This window comes from Orcinus orca, chromosome 15, assembly GCF_937001465.1.
Source record: "Orcinus orca chromosome 15, mOrcOrc1.1, whole genome shotgun sequence".
Lineage (NCBI taxonomy): Eukaryota > Metazoa > Chordata > Mammalia > Artiodactyla > Delphinidae > Orcinus > Orcinus orca.
In genome coordinates, this window is record NC_064573.1 from 59,553,984 (window position 1) to 59,568,228 (window position 14,245).

The following is a 14,245-nucleotide window of genomic DNA, read 5'->3' on the forward strand; positions in this document are numbered from 1 at the left end:
ATGACAGACTAATAACTATGATGCTTATAAATATGATTATTTTTAAGACTGTCTTTAAAAACGAGTTTTTGAGAAATGAAATTGAGTTACTTTTACTGAGGTGGATGGACCTAGAGTCTGTCATACAGAGTGAAGCAAGTCAGAAAAACAAATACCGTATGTTAACACACATATATGGAATCTTAAAGAAAAATGGTTCTGATGAACCTAGGACAGGAATAAAGACACAGACGTAGAGATGTAGAGAATGGACTTGAGGACATGGGGAGGGGGAAGGGTAAGCTGGGACGAAGTGAGAGAGTGGTATTGACATATATACACTACCAGATGTAAAAGATAGTTAGTGGGAAGCAGCTGCATGGCACAGGGAGATCAGCCCAGTGCTTTGTGACCACCTAGAGGGATGGGATAAGGAGGGTGGGAGGGAGATGCAAGAGGGAGGGGATATGGGGATATATGTATACATATAGCTGATTCACTTTGTTATACAGCAGAAACTAACACAACACTGTAAAGCAATTATACTCCAATAAAGATGTTAAAAAAACAAACTAGTTTTTGTTTTTTACCTAGGAAGGTAACAACAGTAATTTTTCAAGTGGCACAAAAAGGTAACACAATGAAAATGCTCCCTTCTACCCTAGAGCCCTCAGACCTTCTTCCCACAGGCAACTACTTTTACTATTATTTTTACCTCTTAAAAAAAAAAATAGTCTATCTTCTGTTAGCTGTTAAGCTTTTTATTTAAAATTATGAAAAATTACAGGTATTCCTTTAAATTAAAGTTACTATTGTAAAAAATGCCTTACACTTTGACATAATTCTTTTTTTTTTCCCACTAGACGAAATGTTAGGAGTGGGAAGGTTTCAGATACTGGGTGAAAAAACAAGTCATGTATTAAGGATATGCACTGATTAACTTATGTACTACTTTAGAAGCAGAATATTGATTTTAGGTCGTTATAATTATAGGCAAATATAGGCATATATAGGTTATATCATTATCAAAATATATTCTATAGTTCTTAGATCATCACTTACATTGTACTGCAGTAGTACATACTAGTATTTTGAGTTGAATCTTGCTTAATCTTTTTGTCCATTTTTCTTGAAAATCCTATCAATTTTTAACACAAGAGCACTGGTTTTAATAACTACAGATAGGCTTTTAAAAACACCTGGCAAGTAAAATTTCATTACAGTAATCCAAGATGGTTCCAAATGTATATGAACACACTGATTAAAATTTTCTTGCCAGTTTTCGGTTGCCTGAGATGAAGCTATATCCCAGCCTATTTTTGAAACCCGTAAGGAGAAGTTGGCAGTGTTGATGTGTCTAACACCACTTGCTCCCTCATTTCCTCTTCTCAGTTCCTAGCTCTGTGCTGTTTTTTACAAAAAAAGATATTTAGGGAGGAAATGTTCTTATTGCTATTTAAATTTTTTTATTACAAAAATGAACCAACAAATCAACTTGTCATTTTTCCTACTGGGCAAAGAATCTAATGTCTGGCTTTTTGGGTGGTTTTTGGAGCGGCTACTGAGTGTAGCTAGGGAAAGCTACCAATTCCTCAGAATTACTTGCTGTGACTGGATGGAGCCATTGCCCTAATAAGTCCTACAACATGATGATAGTCATAAGAGTATTAAAGCATTACATCTGTATAGACTGTCATATGATAAGCCATGATTGAGATTGTATTTTTATTTTATTATATTCACCTTCCTGAAATATGGCAGGATTTTTTGAATGATCTAACTGTACATCATGTAGCAAAACGTTAACAGTAGTTGATTCTAAAGGTAAGAAGTTGGAAAGAAAGTAAATTTTGCAGATGGCTTCTAGATATCAAATACACACATTTTAAGTGTCTGCTAGTAATAACCCTAAATAAATGTAATAAAACTTAACCTTGGCTAAGAGTGATGTTTAATGCTTGGGTTCCTTGATCTCCTGGTACTATTAAGAAAACATATTTTGCCCACTTGCTGAAGATGGATTCCAGGATTTGAGCCAATGAAAGACAGGGCTCTATAATTAACAGCCTTAGCAACTTACTAATCTACTAGCTCCAGCTTCTTTTGAGGTCTCTGTCCATAATAAGAATTAACTTCTTGATTTATACTTCTAGTTTCACACTGAAAAGGAAAATTAGCTCCTCTTCCCTTGATTTTGAAACTTTCCAATAACAAACTGTGGCTGACTTATAATTTGTCGCGTATAATCTTAATAGGAGCTTCAATAAAATTTTTTTTGCAACTTGACTGATTCTACAATGAACTTTTCTTTTACAGATAGTGTCCTATTCAAGTGTAGTCAGTACAGTGCCTTGGATCACAATTGCCTTGAGTCTTTCATGTATTCAGTGACTTTTAAGTAATAAGATTGTGCAGATAATTATGGCATGAATTATGGTTAATTCATTTCAGCAAATTCAAGATTAGCTACCTTTCAGTTTTGAACTGAGGCTCGTACTGCTGTAGAAATAGCTATTGCCACTACCATCCATTCTCCCTATGACGAGCTAAATGAGAACCAACTCAACGACTTGAAGTCAGACAAGAGTTGGTTAAATTTTTAGTGGATTTTTCTTTGTATTTCACGCCATAAATATCCAAATTATACGTAACACTGATCCACTTCTAGCCACAAGGTGCTCTCTTACAATTCATATTGAACCTAATATTTTTAAAGGTAGGAGAAATCAGGAACCTAGGAAAGTAAAACATAGTGATGTTTAATGCAAGTTTATGCTTTGTATGGTTAAATGCTGGGATTTAGCTTTCTCTGTGAAGTCTGAAATATATCATCTGATTAATGACATAAATTCGTAACTTCACTCATTAAGTCACAAATGCGTGCTGTAGTTTGGAGGACACAACGATGAGGAGGAAGATGGTTTCCCTCCAATTACGCAAGCTCTTTTATGGTTAAATAAAGGCATGCACAAATTGTCGCGGATTAACCTCAATGTAAATAAAAAGCGTCCAAAAGGAACTCAATAAAATGGTTTCCCTCCGATTATGTAATCCCTTTGGTGGTTAAATAAGGGCAAGTACAAACTGTCGCGGATAACCCTCCAGAGGAAGTCAGAGTGCCAGCAGCTGGACAGCCGAGGCGGTATATTTCCCTCCTGCACGGTCCTCCAGCTGGCAGTGCCCTGAGAAGTACTATCTCGGATGGGGGAAAATGCACTTAAATTTGTCTGAAAAGGTCATCCGAAGGTATGGCTGTGAGAGGGCGTATTGCAGAGTCCGTGTAGTCCCCGCGACAGGTGCACGCGAACGTGCTTTAGGGATGGGCCCGGGGCCCACATGGCTCAGGTGAGGGGCGCGTTGCGGCCTGGCCAGCCCCGTGCTTCCGCAGGTGCGGCCGTCGGCGCGCAGGCGCAGTGCGCGGACCCGGCCGCACCGCCTTTCCCAACGCCCCTGGCCCGCAGTCCACCGCGAGCCGGGGCGGACACCCGCCTCCGCCGCCAGCCGGGGCAGCAGCGTTGTTCTCCCGGGTCCCAGCTCGCAAACTCGTCCGCCCGCCCCCGCAAAAATAACATGTGAATACCCAACGTAGACAGAGCCTCCTCTTCCTCGCTGCCGCCATTTCCAGAAGTTTCCAGTCACTGCCACGGCCATGGTCGCCGCAGAGCGCGAAGCGGCACCCGCCGGCCCGGCACGTCGGCGGCGCCTGCGCGGCTCCCTCGCTCCCCTAGGCCCCTCCCTTCTGGGGCTGGTGCCGGCGGAGGGGAGGCGGCGAGGCGGGTGGGGTCCGCACCCCCGCGTCCACTTGGTACGCCCCGCCCCCCGCCCCCGGCTCGGGAAGCTTCTCCCGGCCCAGGCAGAGCGGCGGGCCGCGGCGCGGGGAGGCGGGCGGAAGGGGCGGCGGGGCCGGGGGCGGAGCGCTCACGCCGCCCGTCCCGTGCCCGGCGCGTCACGTGCCCGCGCCGCGGCCAATCGCCGGACGGCGCCGTCCTGGGAGCGAGCAGGCTGTGGTGAGGGGCGGCGGAGACCGGAGATGTTTTCGAGCCCGGCCTTGGCGGCGTTCGCGGCGGCGGCGGAGACCACGACAGCGACGGCGGCGCCGAGGCCCTCGTTCCAGGGGTAGACCCTCCCGCGCCGGCCGTGCCTCGGGTCCGTGCGGGCGAGGGGGGCGTGGCGACAGGCGAGGAGGAAGGAGGGGCGCGGTTTCAAGCCCCGGCCCCGGAGCCCGGGAGGAGCCCCTCAGTCGCGCCGGCTCCCGTCCCCTCCCCCGAGCGAGGTAGGGACTCGCCCCGCCCTGCGGCGCCGCGCTGACAGTACGGCTGCCCCGCCGGGAGCGCAGTGGTCGCGGCGCGGCGGGAGCTGCCCGAGCGGGGGGCGGGGGCTCCGCGGGCGGCCGCGCCGCTCCCGGAACATGGCGGGGCCGCGGCGCGTGTGCGTGCGAGGGAATGAGGGAGCGAGCGTGCGCGGCTGGGGGGGGCGCCGCCGGGAGCCGGGCGGGGTGGGGGCGGGGCGCCCCCAGACCGGGGCCGCGGGTAGGCAGCTTCGCGGCGCGGACGAGCCGGGCCCCGGCGTTCTCGGACCCTTGGGCCGCCGGGTTCTTGGAGCTAGTTCGAGGGTAACACGGTGTGGCGCAGCCTCGAGGTTCCCAAAGCGTTGAATAAACGGTTGTACAAAGAGGTCACCGAAGCCCAGCTGACAGCTGTTTTAATAATAACAGTAAGAAACAGTTTAGGACGGGAAGTTGACACTCTTGCACCCGTAGAAACCGTAGGAAACAGTTTAAGCGGTGTTAGCGGTCGAGAGTGTAATTTCCACCCTGCGGACGCAGTGAAAAGGGTCGCAGACCCAGAGATCCTTAACACTTCGGAATCGGCTCTAATCCTGAAGTTGAAGTGAACCTGAGTTCTCAGTCATGTGTCCTTTTTTATTTTAAAACGGTTTATGTAAATTATAAAAGAAGGCGAACTGGTGAAATAACTATTTTAAAATAAATTGACTGTTTATTAAAAACATATGCTTATATAGGCTCTTAAAAATCTTGGGCACTGATCTGTTTCAGTTTCTTCAGTCGTTATACAAAGGCTTTCCTGGAGATTAGCTCAGAACTGGCAGAACATGTGCTATATTGGTGCCAAGTGGCTTAAAAAACAAAATGAGATAGTGTCGACTGTGTAAGATCAAGTCGTTATATTAGCTAAGCTTGTTGGGAAAAGTCTTTAATTTGGGCTAAACGCAAAAACATGTAAACATTCGAAATGTTTCATAGGCAAGGGGGGGGAAGGCTTTACTAAAAGATCTTTTATAGTCGACACAAGCAGTAACCAAATTTCTAAAGGTCTGCAGACGGTTGACTGAGTAAGGTCAAGCCTAACTATTCGGGGTATGTGTTCTATTTTAGGGACAGGCAAGGTGTTAAAATGAAGTAAAACTTAAGTAGTATTCATGGAAGGAGAAGAGCAGGATGCCTGTAATGTTCTTAATCTCTCTGGTTTCCATAGTTGTTGTTAGGATGGTTTTATGAACAAGCAGAGCTGGGAAAGTGGAAATCTCTGGGTGTGTATTCCATGAAGACTATTTGAGGCAGAGTAAAGAAAATAAAGTAATCAGATGAGGAAAGAACTTAGTAGGTGGAAATACATTGTGCGGTCTTTGATTTTAGTTCTTTAATACCAGGAAGGGGGAAAAAAGCTTGAATTTTTTTGGAGACGAGCGCCCAACTGGTGGAATGAATTTAAAAGGAAGATGTTTTTATCAAATTGTTTGTGTTACTTTTTTTTTTTTTTGCTATAGAAGTTGCTGTAAAAGGTAACTGATCATCTTCGAGGTAGACTGGAGAAATAGGGATATTTGGAAAACTCATCATTGGAAAAGACGTTTTTATTCTATAGAATAAAAATAATAGTAAAAATTTTCAGTTTCTTGGTATGAGTTGATGAGTAGTTAAATTTTCTGTAAGCCATTCTTATGTTTTAAGAGCATTGTTTCAGGCTAAAAGGAGAATGACTAGTGAGATTAATCATGTCCATCGTAGTCCATAAAAGGTTTAGACAGCTTTCTGTATATAAACTTGATGCTACTGAAGCAACATCTATCAGATAGACATGAAGAATTTATCCAGTAATTGCAGTAGGTTGCTTAATAGCTAATGACACCACTTTCTGACTTGGAACTTGTTGTGGAAGCTGACATCAACATGTATTTGTAAAATGCTTGCACTCTGTAAAGATTGTAGTTTAGAGATTTATCCTTAGAACTGGAAGAGACCTCACATTTTCCAATCCGTTTCTCTCATTTTACAGATGAGAAAATGAAGGCCTGGTAAGGGGGAATGACTTACCCAAGTCAGCACAGCTAATTAAAACAGTCTGTGGTTTGGCCTAGAGATTTTTTTTTCTGAAGATGCTAATTTGCTTCTTTAAGAAGTAGCTTTATGGAGTAGTGGAAAGAACAGGCAAATAAAAGTGAGAAGGCCAGGGTTTACATTCTTGATTTGTCACTTCCTAACTGTGGTTTTTGACAAATCATACTTTCAGAACCTTGCCTTTGTAATCTGCAAAAAATAATTTTCCTACACAATTTACAGGATTGTTTGATGGAACAAATGTGATTACATATGGAAAGCACATTATATACTATAAGCTTTTATCTGTGTAAAAAGTGGTGACATTATTTTTAAAATAAATACAGTTTTCTACTGTATTATCTAAGGTGTCTAGATCCCTAGGTTTTTGCTTAGCCTTAGCTTCATTGTTTTGAGCACCTGCTGTTTTATAGATTATAACTCCCTGTAGATACATTTTCTGATCCCTACTTAGTTCTAATCTTAGTAAAGCCTCTTATGAACATTTTAAATATTGCGGTTGTTAGAGCCTGACTTCCTCTGGAGAATATGAAGTTTCTTCGTATAGCATTTGAAAACATTCTCATATACACTCATGCATGCATAATCTGTTTCTTTAACAGGCAGTGGCTTTTTAAAAGTAATAGTGAAAGTATCTTAGTAAAAATGTTAATTTGTTGCTAGTTTCTAGATAATGGCAATAACAGGAGGTAATTTCCTTTATAAACTCAGCTTTTGAGTAGTTCATGTTAAGGTTATCTTGTAGATCTAAAATATAAGTGCAGAAATGTTAAGACACTGTTGACTTTTGCTGTTAGGTTTAAAGACCTTTTTCTTTTAGCGCTTTAAATCGATAATACTGGGAACATCATTGTAGTATTGTAGTGTTACATACATGGATTATTTGTAACCTTGAAGCTAAAGGTTATGATAAGCATTTGTTGAGCATGTAGAATCTGCACGTATCTGTGTTCAAAGTTTTAAGTGAAATATTTCAGATAATTTTCATAATAACCCTGTAAAACAGATACTGTGGCTGAGGAGAATGAGGCTTTGAACTGTTACGTGGTGTACAGATATTCACAGACCTAAAAAAGTGACAGACTCTGCCGTCCCCATTCTTAACCATTTCTCTGTATTCTACCTCTAAGAGTGTTCAGCTGATTTTGAGAAGTTTTAGGGCAGTTTTTAAGTTTCTGACTTTGTGAAAAATTTGGTGGGGTGGGGGGCAGCATTCTACCTTCTACTATGTTGGTTAAAAAACAAAAAGAAAAGAAAATACCTTACGAGAATTGTGGAAAACAGTCCAGCAAGCCTTTTAATGAGATGCTGATGTAGTTGGGTTTTTTTATGTTGTCAGAAGCAAATTAGTCTCTCCAGCAACAGAAGGACTACAGTTGTTAGTACTAAGAGGCTGTTCTAACAGACTCCACCTTGATATTATGTTCATTGTTCTAAGGAAACATACTTTAAACAGAGTGACTGAAGGAGAAAGAAAACTAACCAAATTCATTTGGGACTTTTATAAAGGAATAGATCCAGCAAGAGTAAATATGAGTTTGTCCAGGTTAGAAAATAGCAACCAAAACTAGGTTTTCTGATTAGTGGAACCTTCCACAATTCTAAGAAATTCAAATTTAAGTTCTTAGAGAATTAGGTTTAAATACAGAAATGCTTCCAAATTGAGGTAAATAGAAGAGGTAAATTATGAAGCTGCAAGTTGCAAAATCATTTTTCTTCGGCTTTTAAAAATTGTGTCTTTTTTTGGCCAGTCCCTTAATATTTGTTTATTGCACTAAAATTGTTTCAAAATATGTAGGAGTTTACATTTCTGTTTATCAGTTTGTATTTGGGCCACAGTTGGGGGAGATACCACAAATACTTGTGATAAATGCTATGTTGTTAAACTACCTTATTGCTTGAAAGAGTTGGGAGAGTCCTGTAGCTTCTTACATTTCAGATTGTTGTTCTTCCTACATAGGAGTTTTTTTGGCATTCTGACTTCTAATAGAGAACAAAAACCATGTGTGTGTGGCTCTCTCTTTCTAGAAATAGCTGTTGTAACTCACGATAAAAGATAATAGTATGTAAAAAATTACGATGTTCTGTAGTTCATGAAGTACATTTTATATCCGATCTCTTGAATTTCACAGCTACTCTGAGATCAGCAAAAAATCCGCTAATCTAATGATATTGAACCATGGATAGGATCCAGGTTAAAATTCTCTGGAGTAATGCTAGACTCCTTTGAAATGCACTCGTGAAAGAGAAGCATTAGCAAATCTGAAGGAAGAGGAAAGAAACACCTACTTTTATTCTCTCTTCCACCAAAGCCGCATTGTACACAGCTTTCTTCCATTCTGTTCTACCACTTCTGAAACTTTAACAAGCAGGGTAGGAGTAAATACTAAAAACATTCCTTATACCACTTTACTAATTAGTGCTGGTGTTTAATGATGTCACTTAGATGAGAAAATTTAAAATTTACAGAATGTTTCCTACCATAATTTGCACAAAAATATTGTAACTAGGAATAAAGCCTTGGCTTATATTTTAATATTATGTACTAAAGTCTTGCAACCTCTGAGTTAAAATAAGTTCTTTTTACCAGAGTTTAATTTTAACTATTTGGAAGTTACTTGGTGATCAAAGAAAAGACCTTTTATTGAGCATTAGTATTCTAGGTACTGTTAGATACTTACATATGTGTTATTTTAATATATGATGAGAATAGATATTTTACATATCTAGTTATGGAGAAACTTCAAAATGTTGTTACTGGAATGTCTCCAACTCTAGGTGCTATTACTCAAGAACTAACTTAAAATTTGTAAGTGTTATATAAATGTAATTTTATTACTTTGAGAAAAATTTTTTCTTAAGATCAACCAACTTCGTTTGTAGATTGATAGCTGAGGTGATCACCCAGTAGTGGTTCTTCAACCTTCAGAAATTATCCCTGTCTTCCAGAATTCATAAAAACATCCCAAGAATGAAGATGAGTGTTCTCTTTAAGCTGCAGTCCAACAGAACAAAAAAATACCTCTTTACCTTCTGTTTGTGCTCATGCTGTTGAAAGTAAACAATTGTTGGTCACCAATTAAAATTTGTGTCATTACATTTAAGTTATATTACTGCTGTCATTTTACATCCAAGGCTTTCATCTTTAATTGCGGTATGAAGGGTTTGATTTTAGCTACAGGAATTTGGATCATTAGCTAATACATGGAGAAATAATCATTTACATTTTCTCTTCTGTGAATTGATACTTCATATCTTTTGGTCAGAGGCATAATTACAAATGTCCTGTGATTGATAATGGATTCTCCACATAACTTTTCGTTCACTCTTTACCATTACCTTGTGAAGTTTATCTTGTTGCCATTATACAGATGAGTTTAAATCAGTGTCTGTATTGCTCCTTTACAAAACTGCACATTCAAAGAAGCTGATATTATTAAGAGAAAAAAAGGTAAAATGATAGATAAAATATGAGCCTTTATGGGGAAAATAATTGTTTTGTATTATGGATTTTTACAAGGAGTGAAAGTTCTTGAATGATCCAGTCTGACAGTGTGACAGATTATCTCTGGATATTGAATATGAAAGTAACCAGAATTTCTTTTATTTTTCTGTATTTTCAAGTTTTGCCACAGTGAGCTAGTATTATGGATATAATCAAGAAGGTTTTAAACACTGCATGTTTAGTTAACAAATTTTAAATGTTTCTATGAACGCTATTGCATTTAGCGTTGAGACAGGAGTTTAGAAAAATATAAGCGAAGACAATATCATAGGTTGTTCTTTTTTAAAGGATTTACACTCAATGAACAAAACATAGACATGTGGAATAGGCGGACAGTATTATTGTTTAGTCATTCAAATTGCTTTCTAGTTGGTGTAGAAAGGAACATGGTGAGCCCTCGAGGACATGGATCATGTCTGTCTTGTTCATTGTTGTACCGTAGATTCCATCACAGTGTAAAGGATCACCCTGATGCTAATGACAGGAGGATGGTCTGACTGGCAGAAGAGATGAACTGGGACTAAGGGAGAAAAGATGGGTAGCAGATGAAAAAGGCCATGATTGCTAGGAAGAAGAGCTTAATAAAAATTAATTTCCAATATGGGGAGTAATGTAATACAGATTTTCTTAGAAAATAATTCGAGGTTGTATAGAATTCATATAGGAGACAAAGAGATCATTGAAAAGGTGCTTAGGTTTTAAGGTTTTAGGTGCCAATGCTAAGCACATATCTGAAGAAGACTTCTTGTATGGAGCTTAAAATCTAGCTGCAAGAGATAATTACTTAAAACAAGGATCCATAATTACAGAGAGGTTCTGTAAACATTTGGAAGTTACACTGCAAATTTTTTAGTGAAAGAACCTATGGCTTTCAGGCCCTGACATGGGTCTGTGCAAAAAAGACTAAGAATCACTGACTTGGAAATTTAAGTTGAATTTTTGATGTAGAACTGTTACATCCTTAAATAGTCCTAATTTGTGTTTTTAGGCATTTATTTTTTATAGTATATTTCTTTTCATAGATAAAGTTGTTTAATATCAGCATCATAAGTGAGATTTGCCTTTTTTTTTTTTTTTTTTTTTTTTTGCATTACGCGGGCCTCTCACTGTTGTGGCCTCTCCCGTTGCGAAGCACAGGCTCCGGACGCGCAGGCTCAGCGGCCATGGCTCACGGGCCCAGCCGCTCCGCGGCATGTGGGATCCTCCCAGACCGGGGCACGAACCCGTGTCCCCTGCATCGGCAGGCGGACTCTCAACCACTGCGCCACCAGGGAAGCCCGAGATTTGCCTTTTTTATCCACAGTTCATAACATTTACATGATTATATTTCAGGAAATGTTTTATTTTAAAAATCAAATACATATTGTTTGTCACTGGGGTTGGAGTTTCCATAGTACCACACTTTTCTTGTTACTTACTTATACAGCTGTTAAAATACAGTGAATTTACTATGCTTTGGTCCCTCGGTACCATATTTCTTATTATTCTCCTCAGCATACTTTGGCAGGGAAACAGTTTATAATCCTAAATTGCCCTGACTAAAAGAGCAACCAATAATACTACTACCCTAAGTCAGTTTAGAGCATGTTTTCTTTTAAATGCCCTATATGCAGTTATCCTGAATTCTTTTTTTTATTGAGGTCTGGTTGATTTACAATATCAATCATATTAGTTTCAGGTGTACAGCATAGTGATTCAGTATCTTTGTAGATTATGCTTCATTTAAATTTGGCAGTTGTCCTGAATTCTTGTGCGGAGTATAGCAGGTGGGTTTATGTTGGAGAGTGTGCAGAAGACAGAGATAGCAGGTCAGGACTAAAGGCCCAGACAGTTCAGCCCTGGTGTGAAGTTGTATGGAAGCTACAACTTTGGCTATAGTTGAAGTAGTGCTAATAACCCACCTTATTGTTGGGTCAGGGTGGGAATGATGTGGTATGTGGATTAGCAATAACTTAATACTTCCATAAGTTTTGCTCTCTTGGGCGGGGTACTGATTTTAGTACCTCTAACTGCATAGAGAGTTTGGGTGTAGATAAAGATGATTTTCAGGATCTCGGACTTACATTGCAGAAGCCATGATTATCATAAACGATTCTGGTTTTTTATGCCATATCCTTTATCTCAAATCTCTCTTTTTTTTAATGTGCCACTATTCAAACTGCACCCAATTATCTAAGCAATTAGAAGTCTTTTCCTTTCATTTAAGGCTGAAGTATGTACCTGTCATTTATAAAGAAAGCCATTGGGACTTTCCTGGTGGCGCAGTGGTTAAGAATCTGCCTGCCAATGCAGGGGACACAGGTTTGAGCCCTGGTCCAGGAAGATCCCACACGCCGCGGATCAACTAAGCCGTGCGCCACAATTACTGAGCCTGTGCTCTAGAGACCGCGAGCCTAGAGCCCGTGCTCCACAGCAAGAGAAGCCACCGCAATGAGAAGCCTGCGCACCACAACAAAGAGTAACCCCTGCTCGCCGCAACTAGAGAAAGCCTGTGCACAGCAACGAAGACCCAGTGCAGCCAAAAATAAATAAATAAATATTTTAAAAAATAGAAAGCCGTAAAAATGAGGGCATTATTTGGGATTAAAGTGTGAGTAGTACTGAGAATGCCACCAGGCGTATGATCTGTTGAGTAGATGGGCTGCTTGTCTTTTGAGGGGCAAAGTAAAATACCAAAAACTTTTTTAAATTTTGAAATAGTTCAAATAATTTAAAAGGTACAGAAGATAGCATAGTGAGAACCTTCTACCTATCACCAACCTTAAGAATTACAATTCAGTTGAACCCCTCTGTATACCTTTCCTTGAGCCATTTCCTCACTTCCCCAGGCAAATTCCTATCTCCCTCTTTGCACAAACTTTTCCCAACAGTGGATCTGCCCTTTCCCTAGACTTATGTAGATTTGTTTCTTTATGGAAAGTTCACCACAGTGACCTTTTCCGTTTCAATTCTATTACATATTTTTTCATTCCCTGCCCATTTTTATTTATTTATGTACTTATTTATGTATTCATTAATTTATATTTTTGGCTGAGTCGGGTCTTAGTTGCGGCACACAGGATCTTTTGTTGTGGCGCTCAGGCTTCTCTCTAGTTGTGGCGTGCGGGCTCCAGAGCATGTGGGCTGTGTAGTTTGCGGCACGCAGGCTCTCTAGTTCAGGCGCGTGGGCTCAGTAGTTGTGGTGCGAGGGCTCAGTTGCCCCACGGCATGTGGAGTCTTAGTTCCCCGACCAGGGATCAAACCCGCATCCCCTGCATTGGAAGGGGACCACTGGACCACCAGGACCACCAGGGAAGTCTCTCTGTTGCATATTGTGTATAACAGTAAGAGCAGTCTCACTAGAGGAGTTGAAAATAAGATTTGTATACATGAGGTAGAAATGTACCTTAAAATCTAGGCAAAGTAAAGACTTCACTGCACTATATACAGAACAGATTGGCAAAGTAGATGTGCGAGTAACCTAATGAAATTATCATTTTAGGAAGATTAGTCTGGTAGCAGCGGTGTGGAGCAGTGGTCTGAAAGGAAGTGTGAGTTGCTAACTCATTTTGTCTGGCTTTTTTTCCCTTCTAATTACCCTATGTTAGTGAGATTTTGTTCTGCTTCCAAACACTGCTATTTTGCAGGAAGAGAAAGGAGCTGGTGGCAAAATGCTTAATTATGAGTGCTTCTAGTTTTCAGGCTTTGGGGTTTGCTCTTGCCCCCTTTAAGAATCTGTTGACAGTGAAGTGAATACGTAGTGGTTGTTAGTTCTCTACTTTCAGTATTGTAATTTTTCCACCGCCCAGTGCCAGAGATGCAAGTCAAGCTGCCTCACCATTTTCTCTGGGCTGTTGCAGCCCTCTGCTGGTCTACGGAAGTTGCACATTTAGAGCCCTGTAGGGCTAGAAAGAGGTCAGTAAACCCAGCAACTCATTTTTAGAATCTTAGAACCTTAGAAGTCATTTATGTCAACTCCCCATTGCAGATGAGTATTTTATATGTCGACCTTTACATCTGGAAATGAATGTATATATAAATATACGTACATACCGAGGGCAAATAGATCATTGTAAACCCAGCTGCCTGTATTACTTTCTTTAAAAATTCTAAATACATTGTTAGAACGTGATCCTTTATGGTCCACTGTTTGACAGTGCCAAAAAAATCTTTTTACCACTAATCTCTTTTGTAAATATTATCTAATGAAGTAATGCGAATTTTATTTTTAAAAAATTTGAGGTATTGTTTAGTCATTACTATTGGAAGATAAATATAACAGATAAATGCTAATTGTTTCTTTTAAATTATTTCAAAGCATTTTTACTTCTTGTTGCTGATGTCATTCTAGCCTCCTTGCTCTTGCTGACTATTCCTTCCCACCTCACAATCTGGTCGTTACAATTGAAGTGGTCTCCGTGTCT

The 14,245-nt window shown here is 40.4% G+C and overlaps 1 protein-coding gene across 5 annotated transcripts in view; it reads left to right on the plus strand.

Moving 5' to 3' along the window:
- Positions 1-3,923: 3,923 nt before the first annotated feature.
- ANKRD12 (ankyrin repeat domain 12) overlaps positions 3,924-14,245 on the plus strand; it is a 115,051-nt gene continuing 104,729 nt past the window's right edge. For 2 of the 5 annotated variants that reach the window (XM_012535305.3, XM_012535306.3), the window contains exon 1: positions 3,925-4,252. The gene's annotated coding sequence lies outside the window, so the exon portion shown is untranslated. Of the gene's footprint in view, positions 4,253-14,245 lie in introns of all 5 variants that reach the window. The other 3 variants (XM_033439389.2, XM_033439390.2, XM_033439391.2) reach the window with 2 other exon arrangements.